Consider the following 15,683-nt stretch of genomic DNA (forward strand, 5'->3'; position numbering starts at 1 on the left):
ACAATATTTTGAATTTATATTTGACCTATAACCATAGATTCTATAACCACATTTTGTAAGTCAATAAATTTGTTATTTTAAAGAAATAAGTCGTGATGATGTGATTTCTGATTGTGTAATCAGTCAGAAAAACTAGTTTTTTTGTCACAAAAAATGAAGTGCTTTAAAACACATATTTCTGCATGGGGTCAGAGCGCATGGTCAACCACTGGAGCAGAGTGGGTAAAGGTCCATGCAATCCAAATATAGAAAATAAGGCCAATAGAAACATTCTTCACACTTGTAGCTGTCCTGTAAGTTTTACATCATCCTTTGCTATTTGTACCTTGTAGCATCACACTGACATTTTAATAAAAATAATCTGACACTGCCAGAACTTTGTCATCAACTGTCTTTGATTGCAATGCCATTAAATTTTAAAACTGGCATTTTTCTGGCAGTTATCTGTACAGATGTCTAGTTTAGACGGTCAAATATATTTCATAGAAACTGAGTGTTGTGAGTTTGAAGACATTATGATGAGTAAGCTGTTGTTGCATTGAAGAACAGTTTTCCACACAGTGCATTGGCTGTTTCAGTCTTTCAGTGGATTCTCAGTAAACCCAGGCTGTTATGATTGGTTGTGCTATGTAAAATTTACCAACCAACTAATAAAAGGCATTTTAATTGATAGTAACTGCAACCTTTTACTGAAATGACATTGTTTGATATCATAGCTACATTTGTAGTCAACTTGTATACAGATAAGGATCAGTCAAAATAAATGCTTTCCCACTTACATTGTTCATGTCATCTAAACTTTCTGTCACATTTACTGAGAGTATAAATTAAACGACAGTGCGTTTGCTCTCATGAACAGTTTTGATGGAAATGAGAATATTTATAAGTTATATTTAATACATGTCTGATGTGTAATTTATTATATTACTGTTTTATTACTAGGAAAAATTCAAAATGAAGAGTACGAAATATTGTGTTCTTATTTTTAATGTATGCTTTTATATACTGAAATATTTTCTCTAGTTTCCCTACTGTATCATTATTAAGGCAAACACATAATCTGTAGGAATAACAACGAAAGCACTGTAGCTGTGTGTAGTTGTAATGTTAGCTGCATAAACTGGTTTCAGTGACTGTTAAATGTAACAGAAACCATTTTATCATCACACACAAAATGTGTGTGTGTGTGTGTGTGTGCAGGCAGGGTCTACACAAAAAAAGAGTATAGGACACTACACTTATAGAAAGCATTTTATCATCACACAAAATGTGTATGTGTGTGTAAGGCAGGGTGTACACAAAAATGAGTATAGGACACTACACTTATAGAACCCTTTATTCGTCACACACAAAATTTGTGTGTGTGTGTGTGTGTGTGTGTGTGTGTGTGATTGAATACGAGGTCTACACAAAAAAAAGAGTACAGGACACTACACTTAGATACCTTATCATCACACACAAAATGTGTGTGGGTGTTTATGTGTATATGTGTGTAGGTATGTATGTGTGTATATATGTATGTACGTATGTATGTGAGTTTGTGTGTATGTGTGTGTGTGTGCGTGTGTGTGTGTGTGTGAAGGCGGGGCCACAGGACAGAGGTCTACACAAAACAGAGTATAGGAGACATTACACTTATATTAGTTAATACTATATTGTGTGTTTCGGCTTTGTGTTGCAGCTTTAAGCAGAAAACTAAAGGCTATAAACTGAACTCTAAACTGACCTGAAGGATTTCAGCCGCTCTTCTGTTTGCACTATAGCGGTTTGTAAGCATACACATCACTTCCGGAACAAAACAATCACTGTTAAAATAAAAGTTTAGAGGATTGGGTAAAGTATAGAGGATTGGGACGGGTTTTGTATATGATTTTGTGATTATAATTACGATAAAAAAAAGTTTAAACAATAAAAAGCTCTAAACATATACGATATAACACTGTTAAGGAACGTGTTATTCACATTTTAAGTAGCTATACGTATTGACCACAGGGCGGCGCTGTTATACCTTCCCAGGTAGCACACTGACGTTGGTTCTCCATAAGAATGACAGCTGTCTCCCTTCTAGTGGTTTGACACTTTAACAGCTAGAATAATTGCTTACAGAGTGTTCAGTTTTGTGCAGAATTACATAAACCAATATTTCCCAGCAGTAAACAGTAATAAACTAAGCAAAGTCTTTATTTGGTAGGTCAAACCAAATAAAAATCTAAAGTAGCCTTAGTTTTAGGAATCATTTGTACAGTTTTTGGCTGGTAGGTTTTAAGTACTGACTTTTACACAGTACTGTACCTATTCTGTATGGCTACTAAAGGACAAGTGCACACCGAAAAATCTGTTTTTACTGACCCCCACCTTACTCCTCTCTTAGATTGCTTCACCCGAGAATGTGCTGAGGATTGCTTCACATGGATAGCCTAAAGACTGCTGAGAGCTTGCTATGGATGGTCTCATCTGAATAACCTAAAAGCTGCACTTACTGAAAACAGTTTAAGATCAAGTCTAATACATCATTCTGAGTCTACAGTCTATTTCAACATTTCTGTAAAGAAATGTCCATTGTTAAAAGTCCTATATAAAGAAAACAAATTTTAATTGAATCAATGACAACATTCATTATGCACATACAATAACATGAGGCAAGGTAGTGGGTAAGAGCTCATCTACAATTTCACATATTTTGAATTCCATGGAAGAAATAAAAAACAAATAAATAAAATAATTTTGATAAAGGTAATATGCAATTGATGGGTTGGTACCCTGTTCAGGATGTCCTCTGCTTTGTGCCCTGAGTCCCCTGGGATTGACTATAGTCCCATCACGTCCCTGTGCAGGATAAGGCGTGCAGCCAATGAATGGATCCAGGGATAGATGCTACAATACTTAGACAAAGCAGCAGCATTTAGCAGGTAGCATTGCTTCCTGACAGCCCATCCTATTCCCGCCTCACACATAGTGTTCCTGTGACAGGCTGTGAATCAACCACAACCCTGACCAAGGATAAAGCAGTTACGGAAGATAATGTAAATGTTAAACAAATAAAGAATGAAGATAATATAAAATAAATGTATTTAAATAATTTCTGCGACAATCAATCCAAATACGTTAAGCTAGTACATTTTGGGCAACATTTTTTTAACAATCTTATGTGAGCTACAGCCATAACCTTAATAAACCTAATATAATTTGGGAAGAATTAGGCCTGCAAATGTTCATGCTTGGATTGACACTGTATCTGAGTCTGGGTTTGAAGCCAAGTTGCTTGCTTTGCAATGTTTCTTACTCATGGATAAATAATGCACATTGATCTATTCTTATTTTGCTTTAATACTCAGATGAGGGGATATTACATGGCTAGAGTCTCACATTCTCACAACTTGTTCTTGAATGTTATACATCTAGCAGCAAGGACCACAGCCAAGATAAACACACTGCTTGTTTTTTATGTTTTAAGGTGAGTTGAGTCTGTGATTACTTTTCTGCCTGTAAACTGAGCAATGCATTAATTTTAAAGTGATTGTGGTATGCAGATATGGATATGACAAGGAGACAACTGATTTTAGCTGGAGTTGACAGAGAGTGAGCTATGAGCCATGAAGACTTAAAAAAGAAAAAAAAAAGAACAAAGGTGGTCTCAAATTGGTATGGGGCTATATTTGGCTCTCCTCTAGGAGCTTAGTTCTTATTCTCCATAAATGACAAAGATGTATCGCTTCTCTACATTCAATTAGATCTCCTCTCTTTTTCATTATAATGGCTATGGAGAATAATGGTAACTGGAAAGGATGGAAACAGAATTAGCCACTGCTACCACTTTGTCATGCTCAGGTTAAGATTCATCTTCATGGGGCTTTTCCTCTATAGTACCAGTTTGCTCTTATTATTCCATTAGCCTACAGCAGAAATTGTGCAAGCTCATAATACTCTCCACTGGTGACCTTATTGGCTGTGTTCAGACTATTCTAAAGCTTCTAGGTGTGATTTATTTTAATAAACACATTGCACATTATGTATACAGATTTTTTTTGGCTTTTGATTGTTTGCTGTTTCAATTTAATATACGCAATATATTAGGAAACAAAAAATGAGGATGGATCAAAACTGAGACAATTATGAAAGGATTTCCTTCCTATGTCTGGAAACCAATTAATTAACTGAAATGAATACACTTCAGCGTGCCATTCTGATTGAATTTTTTTGTAAATTCTTGTTCTGGCAACTAATAAAACAAATTTGTTTATGGTCATGGTGGCTAGCTCATTAAAGCAGTTCAGGACCAGCAGAACCAGCTTTGACCAGCATTCAGTCTAATCTAAGCTTTTTATGTACTGTACAAATACACCTACTAACTATCTAGTGAATCTAAAAAAAAAAAACTTTATGTTCAAACTTATTCACAGGAAGCCAGTTCCATGCAGAGATAGTTCCTAATTTGGCTTGTTACAGAGCCCAGGACAGCTACAGAGACATCATCTACTATCTACTTTACTGATGGCTATTTATCAGTCACAAGGAAAGAGGGAATTTACATAATGATGCTGTCATGGTCGGCGTACTTGCTCCGCCTCCCAGCCGGCAACACAGAGAAGCCTCGCCGGAATATTAGCAGCTGAGCTGAATATTAGCATTACCTCGCCAAGCAGCTGTGTACAGTACGCCCCCCGAGCTGAAGCCACACGTGCATCCCGTACAGCAGATCCTGAACCGATGCAGCTGGATTACACACGCTTCACGCCTGAGGAACGAGCGCGCTGCTTCCGTCTCCAACTCTGCCTGTACTGCGGGGAGGCCGGACACAGACTGGCGGCCTGCCCGACCAGACCTCCCAGCAGGCGGAACACCTCGGTTCTGACTCTTTCACTCCTCGACCCCCTAGCTGCGCCCAAGTTCAAGTGCAAATCCGTATACAGGGGAAGTGGATTAGTCTACCTGCTCTCATTGATTCCGGAGCCACGGGGAATTTTATGTCAAAAGAATTCATTCACGAAGGGCCAGTAACTTCATGTGTTTTCCCTTTGGCAGTGGAGGTGATAGACGGCCGACCTCTCAGTGAAGGCTGCATCACCCACATCACAGAGGATGTGGCCTCACCTGGTACCCTGAAGCCACGACAGCGTTCAGCCGCCTGAAAGAAAGTTTTACCTCGGCTCCCATCCTCCACCATCCAGATCCGAACCGTCCGCTGATAGTGGAGGTGGACGCCTCCAGCACCGGAATTGGAGCTGTATTGTCCCAATGCCAGGGGGCAGCCAACAAAATGTTCCCGTGTGCGTGCTACTCATGCAAGTTGTCCCCGGCAGAACGTAACTACAATGTGGGGGATCGGGACCTGCTCGCCATGAAAGCTGCGTTTGAAGAATGGCTGCACTGGGTAGAGGGCGCTCTGTACCCGTTCACGGTTCTCACCGATCACTGTAACCTGGAATATCTCGGCGCCACCAAACGCATGAACCCACGCCAGGCCAGGTGGGCCATGTTCTTCACCCGCTTCCGATTCTCTGTGACGTACTGACCCGTAACTAAGAACGCCAAAGCCGATACACTGTCCCGAATGTTCCAGGAACCCGGCTCGGACATGCCCCCCGAGCTCATCATTCCTGAAACCCACATCCTCGCACCCATCCAGTGGGACATGACCGAGATCACCCAGACCAACGCACAAACACCACCTCCAGCCGAGTGTCCGTCCTCAAAAATCTACGTGCCCGAGAACCTACAAGCCAGCCTCCAGGAGCTCTTGCACTCCACACCTAGCTCCGGTCACCCCGGCATTGCAGGAACTACGCACCTTGCACAAAACTAGTTCCGGTGGCCGTCTGTGTCTGCGGACGCACGAGCATTCGTCCGCGCCTGCGCCGTCTGCAGCACCTCCAAGCCCTCTCACCAGCTCCTCGCGGGCCTCCTGATGCCACTACCCACACCACAACGGCCCTGGTCGCACATTATGCTGGACTTCGTCACCGATCTTCCCCGCTCAGATAACTGCACGGTCATCCTCACAGTAACAGACCGATTTTTCAAGGCCAGCCGTCTAATTACCCTGCCCAAGCTCCCCACGGCTTTTGAAACCACCAAGGCTTTGTGTAATCACGTCTTCCGGTACTACGGGCTGCCCGAAGACATCGTTTCCGAGCGCGGTCCCCAGTTCACCCGACGCGTCTGGTCGGCGTTCTTCAAAAAGCTCGGCGTCAACGTCAACCTCACCTCGGGGTACCGTCCGCAGGCCAACTGGCAGATGGAACGGCTAAATCAAGAACTCATCCGCATATTGTCACAGCAATCAGGCCGACTGGAGCAAGTACTTGTTATGGGCCGAATACACGCAAAATTCCCTCATCAAAGCCGCCACCGGTCTGACTCCGTTTCAGTGCGTCCTGGGCTTCCAACCTCCGCTGTTCCCATGGTCCAACACGCCCTCCGAGCTGCCGGCTGTCAACGACTGGTTTCGCCGGAGTGAGGAGATGTGGAGTGCAGCACACCGGCAGCTGCAGTGAGCCGTGCGCAAACAGAAGACACAAGCTGACAGGCATCGCCGAGAGCATCCCGACTACCGACCTGGTCAGTGGGTCTGGCTATCTACCCGTGACCTCCGCCTCCGGCTGCCCTGCCGTAAGCTCAACCCTAGATATGTGGGGCCGTTCCGGATCGCCAAACAGATCTTATCGCCTGGCACTCCCTCCGACATACCGCATCTCCCTGACCTTCCACACCTCTCTGCTGAAGCCCGCCGATGGACCTGCAAGTCACCTAGGGGGCCCCACCGATCCACCGGCACTTCTCCTAGTTGGCAACAAGGAGGCGTACCAGGTCCGCGAGCTACTAGATTCCAGACGGAGAGGTGGTCACCTGGAGTACCAGGCCAACTGGGAGGGGTATGGACCGGAAGAACGTTCCTGGGTGAAGGCAGGGGACATCTTGGACCCCTCAATGACAGCCGACTTTCATTGGCAGCATCCGGACAAACCAGATCCCCGGCCTCGTGGTCGATCCCGGCGCCGCACGCAACCTCGCGTCGGGAGCTGCTCGCAGGGGGGGCTCTGTCACGGTCAGCGCACCTGCCCTGCCTCCTAGCTGGCAACACAATAGGCACTTCCGGAATGCGATTCCCATAAAGCCCTGTGCGGACTAATTACGCCACCAGCTGTTTCCCATTTCCTATGCTATAAAGACTGAACTTGAACTTTCCCCCAGTGTAAACTAAACTGTTGAGCTTCTTCTTTTGAAGCCATTCATTTCTAACATTCAACCCTACATGTTGAGATTGCTATTTGTAGCTATCTGTGATTCCCAAAAAACAGCCTCATAGCATGATGCCACCACCACCACCACCACCACCAAGTTTCTGGGCATCATGTATCATTTTGTTGTGTACCTTGTATTTTACGTCCAAAAAAAAATCTATTAATTATGGACAATTTTGCAAAACAGCTTTGCAGAAATATATAAAATCAGAATATAAATTCTAATATTTTACATTTATCCCTAATGAGTTAGTCAGAGGTGGCTGTGGAAAAAACTCCCTGAGTAGATAAGAGGAAGAAACCTTAAGAGGAATCAGACTCAAAAGGGAACCAATCCTCTATATAATCTCATGAACATGAGTTTGGATGTGATTGTTTAATTCTGAGTGCAATTACATGGTCCATTGTAAAAGACTGCTCACACTTATTTAACCAGTGGTTTGTGAGATTTTGATTTTACTTTTTTCAAAGGGATGTTCTTGGTTGTTGAATCACAATCGTGGTGGAAAAAGATTTACAAGGTTAACATGACTTTTTTTACATCCCAAAATATGCAATTTTAACAACTTTGTGTCAACTTTTACATCTAGATTTTATAAATTACCTTTCTATTCTGCTGAAATGAAAGACAAAAATATGTACAAAATATAAATTAAATATTAAATGAGGATGAATGCTCTAATCTCTATGGACAGATAGCAAAGTCTGGTAGCATCCAGATTCCAGGATTACTTCCCATGTTGATTGACTCAAACCACAAATTACCACTAGCACTCTGTCTATAAAAGTCACTAAAAACAAAAACCTTTATGGTCTGTGACCTTAAAGCTTTTAGAGAACAAACATGTTTTCAAAGCCTTCTCTGTCAGTACTCATAAGCTTAAGAGTCTGATTTCATTCGTCATCCCTTTGCCAATTATTCTTGCTTTTCTTAGTAGCCTCATGTGGAGCCTCTACGTCAAGTATTTTATACAACCTGGATCCTATGCTGGTAATCCACAGGGAGTATCAACTCAGAATCTCTCTTGAAAGAGAAAGTTTTATTAAAATTTTAAATTTTATTAAAATGTCACTGAATGACATGCTAGTGCATAAATAAAATTGTTCTTTACATTTAATATTAACAAAATAAGCAAAGAGAAAGTCTAATACAGAAAGTGCTGATCAAGGCTAGAAGGCACCATGATTCCACTTGCTTTATTCCTTAAGCATGTGTAAGAAGAGTCGGGTCTATTATTGAGGTTTTCTTAAAAACGAGTGTAGCAAACAAGGGTAGATTAGAAGAAAGAACACAAGGTTAGAAAACACTGAAACAAGTGAAGGAATTAGGAAAGAAAAATTACTGTTAAATAATATAGACAGCAAGGAAGGTATGTATGTAGGTAGTTGAGTACAGAGAGCAAGTACATCAAAATAAATAGTTTTGGAATAGAAATAAACATAACACATTATAAACTGCTTCACTGTTATAGAAGTGCCAACAGGGGACACCTGAGGCTGATGATCTGCTTGGGTAGTTGCTGCGGGTGATCTGCTGCTAAGCAACTAATGCATCATTTCTCACATGAATTGAGTGTGAGAGCGTGCAACTGGGACAAGTCGTAGAACATTCTCTGTTGTTTTTCCGGAAAAAGCTCCATGAACTTTGCCGTTTCTTAGAAATGAGATGGTTAGAAAAGTGAATTAGAGAACATAATGTTGTTAAAGGTTTGCTGAAGATATATGGAGTAGCTGCCTGATGAATGGTAACGATGTGCTATAAAGGCTGCTGCTGTACTACTTTGTCTTATACTCACTTGAACATAGAGTAATTAAATAAGCATAATTACTGGAATAACTTTAAATTAGGGAGTTTTTTTTAGTTTAACAAGGGAAAAGCACAGAAAGTATCATGAGAGCATTTTCTCCAGTGTCTATCATGACACTATCATGCTAATTTGAGAGACAGTCCCTCCAGGATTCAGAATAATTTAAGATTCCTGCACTCACAGACAGTAACACAAAATCACTCAAGCTCTAGTATATTCACAGCAACATACAATTTATCAAAATGGCAGAATATTTCCTTAGTTTTCATTGTGTGACAGACAAACATGAGTGCATCAAACCTCATCACATAAAATAAAAATAATTGCATATGTGTCATTACTAATAGCAGTTTTAAAAGAAGAATCTTCTGCTTGCAATTTTAACAATTTCTAATATATATATATATATATATATATATATATATATATATATATATATATATATATATATATATATATATTTGTTTTTTTTTCTCAGTTAAAAGATTTCTGAACTTTTCCTGGCCACTTGCCTGAATGGTTAATATGCCTGGTACTGCTAGGAAGTTAAGTGTAAAGGCGGTAAAACTCATTTTATTAAACCAGAAGAAAAACAGATACTTCTTCTGCACATTGCAGTGCAATGGTCTGTCGAAGAGGGTAGCGTTTTAAAATTATTTCTAAAGTGCAAACAAACCACAATATTTTACTGCTTCCTGAGAGCCCCACGCGGAAATTCCACTCTGTCTGGTCCTACAGTATATGCTTTTCTGCTGCTTGTGCTAGAACTTTCTAACATAAACATTGTGTGAGTTATTTACTTTGCTGAGAAGACGCTGCTTGTCAATCAGGATGTGATGCATGCTCGCACCCACACAGTCCTGATCAGGCAGAAAAGAGGGACTTTTGTGGCTTTTAGCTGTAATTAAATTGTTTTTATATATATATATATATATATATATATATATATATATATATATATATATATATATATATATATATATATATATATATACATATATATATATATATATATATATATATAGAGAGCGAGAGAGAGAGAGAGAGAGAGAGAGAGAGATCTCACACTGAAAACCAGTACACTAGACATTAATGTCAGCTACAGATTATTCTTCATAGTGGGAATTGCCCTGCCCTCATGTGCAGTCAAATGAAACCAAATAGGTATTTACTGTTAATTCTCCATATATCGATACACATTCAACAGAAATGTTTTATCTTCAGGAACATGGTGTAATGGAGACTGTGTACTGGTCGGCATTGCACTGTAAACTCTATCGTATTTTATTGTATTGTATTGTGTGTCTCGCACTATTTTCTGACTTGCATTTTCTGCACACATTTGCACACATGCACTTTATGTAGTACACTTAGCTCTGCAATTTTTGTAGCACCATGTTCCTGGAAAAACATTATTTCATTTCACTGTGTTCTGCACATGCATTTAAAATAAGTTTTTCTGACTCTTGAAGACAGAACAGAAGTAAAGTACACAACCTAAAGTGCAAATACACAAGTGCACTCGCAGTGCAAGGCAATAAATTCACAGAAGAAAATATGCAGAACAAGATTAAAGATTTTATTTATCACATATACAGTGATATTCAAAATGGCTTGCAGTTAAATGAAAACTCTGCCTCCTCCTTCATAGACTGTGCATATACAAAACTAAATTAAAAACAAGTCCGAACAGAAAAAAGAAGAAAAAGAAATAATATAAAAGAAATAGAATATTGATGTACAGTTATGTTACATGCAATACAGTGAGAGACGGTGCAGTGACAACAGAACAGAAGTGTTGTGAAAAGCTGTGACAATGATGGACTAAACTACTGGGGACTGTAGCAGTTCTTATCATTCTTATAAATAGAAAGTATCTAATGCAAGTTTGTTTAGTCTGGTGTGCAGTTGTATTGTCATACTTGGTTAGGGTTTTGATTAGAACAGAAAAGCTTTTTGGGAGGCAGCAGGGTGTTGAGTAACGTGAATACCTCAGGTGTTTTGTTAAGTTTTGCCTGTCATCTGCTGTGCTGGTGGTGTTGCAGATGCAGAGGTTGTTGTATTAGGTGTTGATGGTGGGTAGAGGGACCAGAATGATCTTTTCAGCAGTTTTTACATTCAACTGTAGGGTCTTGTATGCAGTTCCCCTTCCAAAGTGTGAGATAACTGGTTAATATACTATCACTTGTACTTTCTAGAAGGTGTTGGGAATGTGATCTTCAGCATCCATAAGAGCTGGCAGGCATGTGGTGTTGAGAGTCCAAGAAATGTCCTCATCGATGAGCACACCAAGTCATCAAAATTAAGTGAAGGAATGTTATGTCTACATAATTCTGTGATCTGGTTCACCTCTTCTTTGTATGCCGACTGATCATTGTTGCTTATAAGGCACACAACTGAAGATTTTTGATAGTGGTCATTATGGAGATGTTGAGGATGCAAGCTGATCAGCATGTTCCCTGAGCACATGACCATGTATGTTGTCAGAACCAGCAGCTTTCTAAGTCAAAGTCAAAATCAAATCAGCAGAATGAAATTGTGTTTAAATGAATGTGAATAATTGCTCATGACTAGTCTGGTTATTGCACAAAACAAGACTGAAGGTGTGTGCAAGGTGGGTGGAATCTTTGACTATCCTGCACAGGCAACAATTCTTGTACAGTTCCTGTTTAGTTATGGAGTGAGACTCATGATTTTTGCAGCCATTCTTACCACTCTCTGAAGGGTCTTCTTAAGGGCTTTCATTGCTGTTTTATTGTTTTCCTCAAATCTGCTGAAGTAGTTGTAGAGTACGATAAGGAAGTCTGTGTTATCATTGCAGGGTGGCAGGGTAAACTTATGATAACTGTAGTCAGTAATTTGGTATGCTTTTCTGTATATTTACACTTTTGCTTTATCATAACCCAGGCCAGACTGGCCCTTGCTGCGTGAAAGCTGAATGCTGCATTGTCATCAACTCAATGCAGTGTCTTGGCTTATCACTATCGAATGCACTTCAGCAGGCATCTATGGTTTCTGGTTTGCTTTTGTGGTGATGGCAGAAGGATGGAAGGAAGGATTTCACATCACCTATGCAATTACTCCAAGATTGAATATATTCCAGTCTATTCAATGAAAAAACCCATGTGATTTCTCCCTCAGAGCTGGTTGTCGCTGTTACAGTACATTACAGTTTGGCAAGTTTCAGAAGTGGCCTGAATGCGATAGTGAGTCCTACAGTATTATCAGGCATGGGCTAAACAGAGCCACAGCCACCAGAACTATTTATATGACTTAACTTGCATCCAAAGAAATAGAAAATAAAATAAAATATTGTAAGGATTAATCTAAATAAAGAGAATAGATTAAAAAGGAAACTATTAACCACCCACGGAATTTGCCCATGCACAGGTTAACCACCAAAGGCAGAACAGAACATGGAGACAAGTGTTTTGGTTCCTACTGTAAATACAAAACTATTGTATTATTATAGGACAACCACACAACACAATAAAAACTGCTGGAGTCACAAGTGAGTGAAATTTACACCAAACTATGACAGCACAAAATTCTACTTACAGAGCTGGAGCCTACACTAAAGTTTGAAAGTTTAAAAAATTATGCTGATAGATGTAGGAAATTACACCCATTGATGACATCACAGATGTAGAGCACTATTATGTAGTTTGCACTATTATGAGAAACCAAAGAAAAAAATAAGAGAAAAGAAATTATGTATTTTTAAAAAATTTAACAATTACATTTAACATACAAAAGAAGGTTAGAAGTAACAGTCTCTAACTGTCCACTGTTAAGTAAATGGTGTCTCTACTATAGTCTTTTAACAGGACACGGTAAACTGAAACTAACACAGTGGCTAATAAGAACATTTAAGAGTAATAATAGGAGTATTTAATAATTCCAACATTGTGTCTCTTGCTGATACATTAGTATAGCAGCACAATACACACTACCATATCAGAGTCCTTACAATATTTGGCCAGCAGGGGTCCTATGATGATTCCTTTCCATTTGCCCTTCCCATAGGTAGGGCACATGGGTTACAGCCATTAATTACATGTGTATACCTATAGAGACCTAAATGGCAGGTTTTCCTGACATTGTTACATTGTAAACTCACATCAAGTGATGCATCAGTGAAAAATGCTGAGTATCTAGAAACAGTATGTATACAAAGAAATGTAGTAAACACATGTATTCAAAGAATGTTTAGGGTCCATGAATATGAATGATCTTTAATTAATTAAACATAATGTACTAGGAAAAGGTGTTGCCCCACATTCTTTCACAAGATAGAACACCTACAGTATAGTTATTTCTATGGTGATTTTAGCTTCCAAGAATTTCCATAACACAAAGCATGTTGCATGTCCATGTTGTGCAAATTTTAAATTTGCACGTCACATGAAAATTTAAAATTTGCACGTGACGTGACCAGAATACCCATGGGGCAGTTCCCCTCATTGTGCTGTGTGTTTTGATATGTCACATGTCCATGTTGTGCAAACATGCAAAAATTGTAATTTTCACGTGATGTCACGTGACGTCACCAGAATACCCGTGGGGCAGTTCCCCTCATTGTGCTGAGTGTTTTGATATGTCACATGTCCATGTTGTGCAAATTTTTTATTTTGCTTCTTTTGGGGGCGGGGCTACACGTGACGTCACGTGGTGTCGAGTGATGTCACCAGAATACCCGGTGGGGTGCCAATACTTTTGGCAAAAAGTGGCTACTGAGGGTTTCGACATTTCATGTCACTACTGCAGTCATTATGGGATTCTACTTATTATTATAGAACAGTACATGCAGTTCTTAATGTTGAATATATTGCATGTGTGAGAGCTTAGAGGACTTTTCGGAATTCCCCATTCAAGTCTATGGGATGTTCGATCGTCGACTACCGGAAAACCGAAAATTTCATCCGGAGTAAGGTCCTAAAGAACCTGTCCGAGTTCGGTGTAAATTGCTCGAAAACATGCCGAGTTATAAACCTCAAAAGTTTGTAATGGAAGTCTATGGGAAAAAAGGCCACTTTGAGCTTCCGTACCGGGAATGCTGGAATTCCGATCGCTGAGAAATATATGTCTACAACATATCCGAATTTGGTTCATGTGGCTCGTATGCCCTAGGAGGAGTTACTCTTGATAAATTGTTGGCTTATAATAATAATAATAATAATAATAATAATAATAATAATAATAATAATAATAATAAGCTTATAACGGAAATCAGAATGTTGGCTTCTACAAAGCCAACATAATAATCCAAATCACAGGCATAAACAACACTGTGGAGCAGTCAGAGAAGATAACAGGAAACTGGCAGGGTCAATCCAAGCAGGCAGTGGGAGGACAGGCAGGGTGAAATCAGGCAGGCAGGAGTAGAGGAGACAAGATAATCAAAGGAAGAATAGGGAGTCAAACCATGCAAGCAAGAACAGAAATTAAAGCAAGATGACTAGTCAGGAGCGTAATTAACAGACTTGCAAGCTTCAACGGGCCAAAAGACTCTGTGAAACTTGAGCCAAACTGCACAGGTTTGAGTACCTTGCAGATGTGGAATAGGCCGATGAAGTGTGGGGCAAGCTGCAGGTAGAGGTAGCCAAATGGATAACTCTTGGGGCTTTCCTGTTGAGACAGATGAGGAAATCGGCCACGCAATTGCGGAAGGGAGGGGCACCACAATCGTTGCTGGAGGACTTAAAGAGTGTAAAGGGAACTGGGATAGCAGAATAGGTGAGAGCAATGGCACCATTGGAGGACCTGAGACCACAGGTAGTCAGGAATAAAGACTCATCCCTCTATGCAGCTGTCTGAAGTTGGTAGGTTGGATGTGGGTCATTAAACCATCTTTTTGATGTCTTGGCGGAGCGCTCAGACAGTGACAGAGGATAGGAGGATGTGGATTGTGGTGCACTTCTCAGAAGTGATTAATTAGGGAGCAATTAAAATAATTTCCAGTTATGCAAACATGAAGCGGTTGAGCAACAGACAAGTACAAGTAGCCGCAGTTTCGGCGTGGTGCCAGGTGAGAGGCCAGTGGAGATCATATGTGCGGTGTGGAGGCAGGGAGGAGGCTCAGGCCTTGCTGAACACCTGGTTCAGGTCATGGTAGATGGCAGGAATGGAACTGCGGTGGTCTGTAACTGATGAAGGCCTGGGGTAGCAGGATTGAGACAATGGCTATAGCAGTGGGCTCCCCATTTTAGGACTCAGCAACTGGACCAGTCGATGTGAGGTTTGTGCTTAACTCTTTCCACCCTGTCCACGTCAGAAATTATAAATCCTTTTCTTAAGCATACAAAGCCCAAATGTATCTATGCATGAAGCATAACAGAAGTACCGGAAGAATCTCCGCTACAAGACTACAAAGACGATTTCTGCCTAAAAAAACACAATTCCAACACCAAGCAGATTAATGAACAAAGAGAAAAAAATGCATAAACATTGAGCATGCAACAAAAAAAGTAATCAGCCATTACACATTACAAACACAATTAGATTCTGCAGAATCCAACAGTATAAGGATTAGCGCTCAGGAATGAAAGCCACTCCTGATGTTGCTCTGCCATGGAAACTAGTATTGGCTTGGTTCAACAGAATGCCAGAACCTGTGAAGCAAACAGAGCAAAAC

This window comes from Tachysurus fulvidraco, chromosome 5 (genome assembly GCF_022655615.1).
Source record: "Tachysurus fulvidraco isolate hzauxx_2018 chromosome 5, HZAU_PFXX_2.0, whole genome shotgun sequence".
NCBI classification, from domain to species: domain Eukaryota; kingdom Metazoa; phylum Chordata; class Actinopteri; order Siluriformes; family Bagridae; genus Tachysurus; species Tachysurus fulvidraco.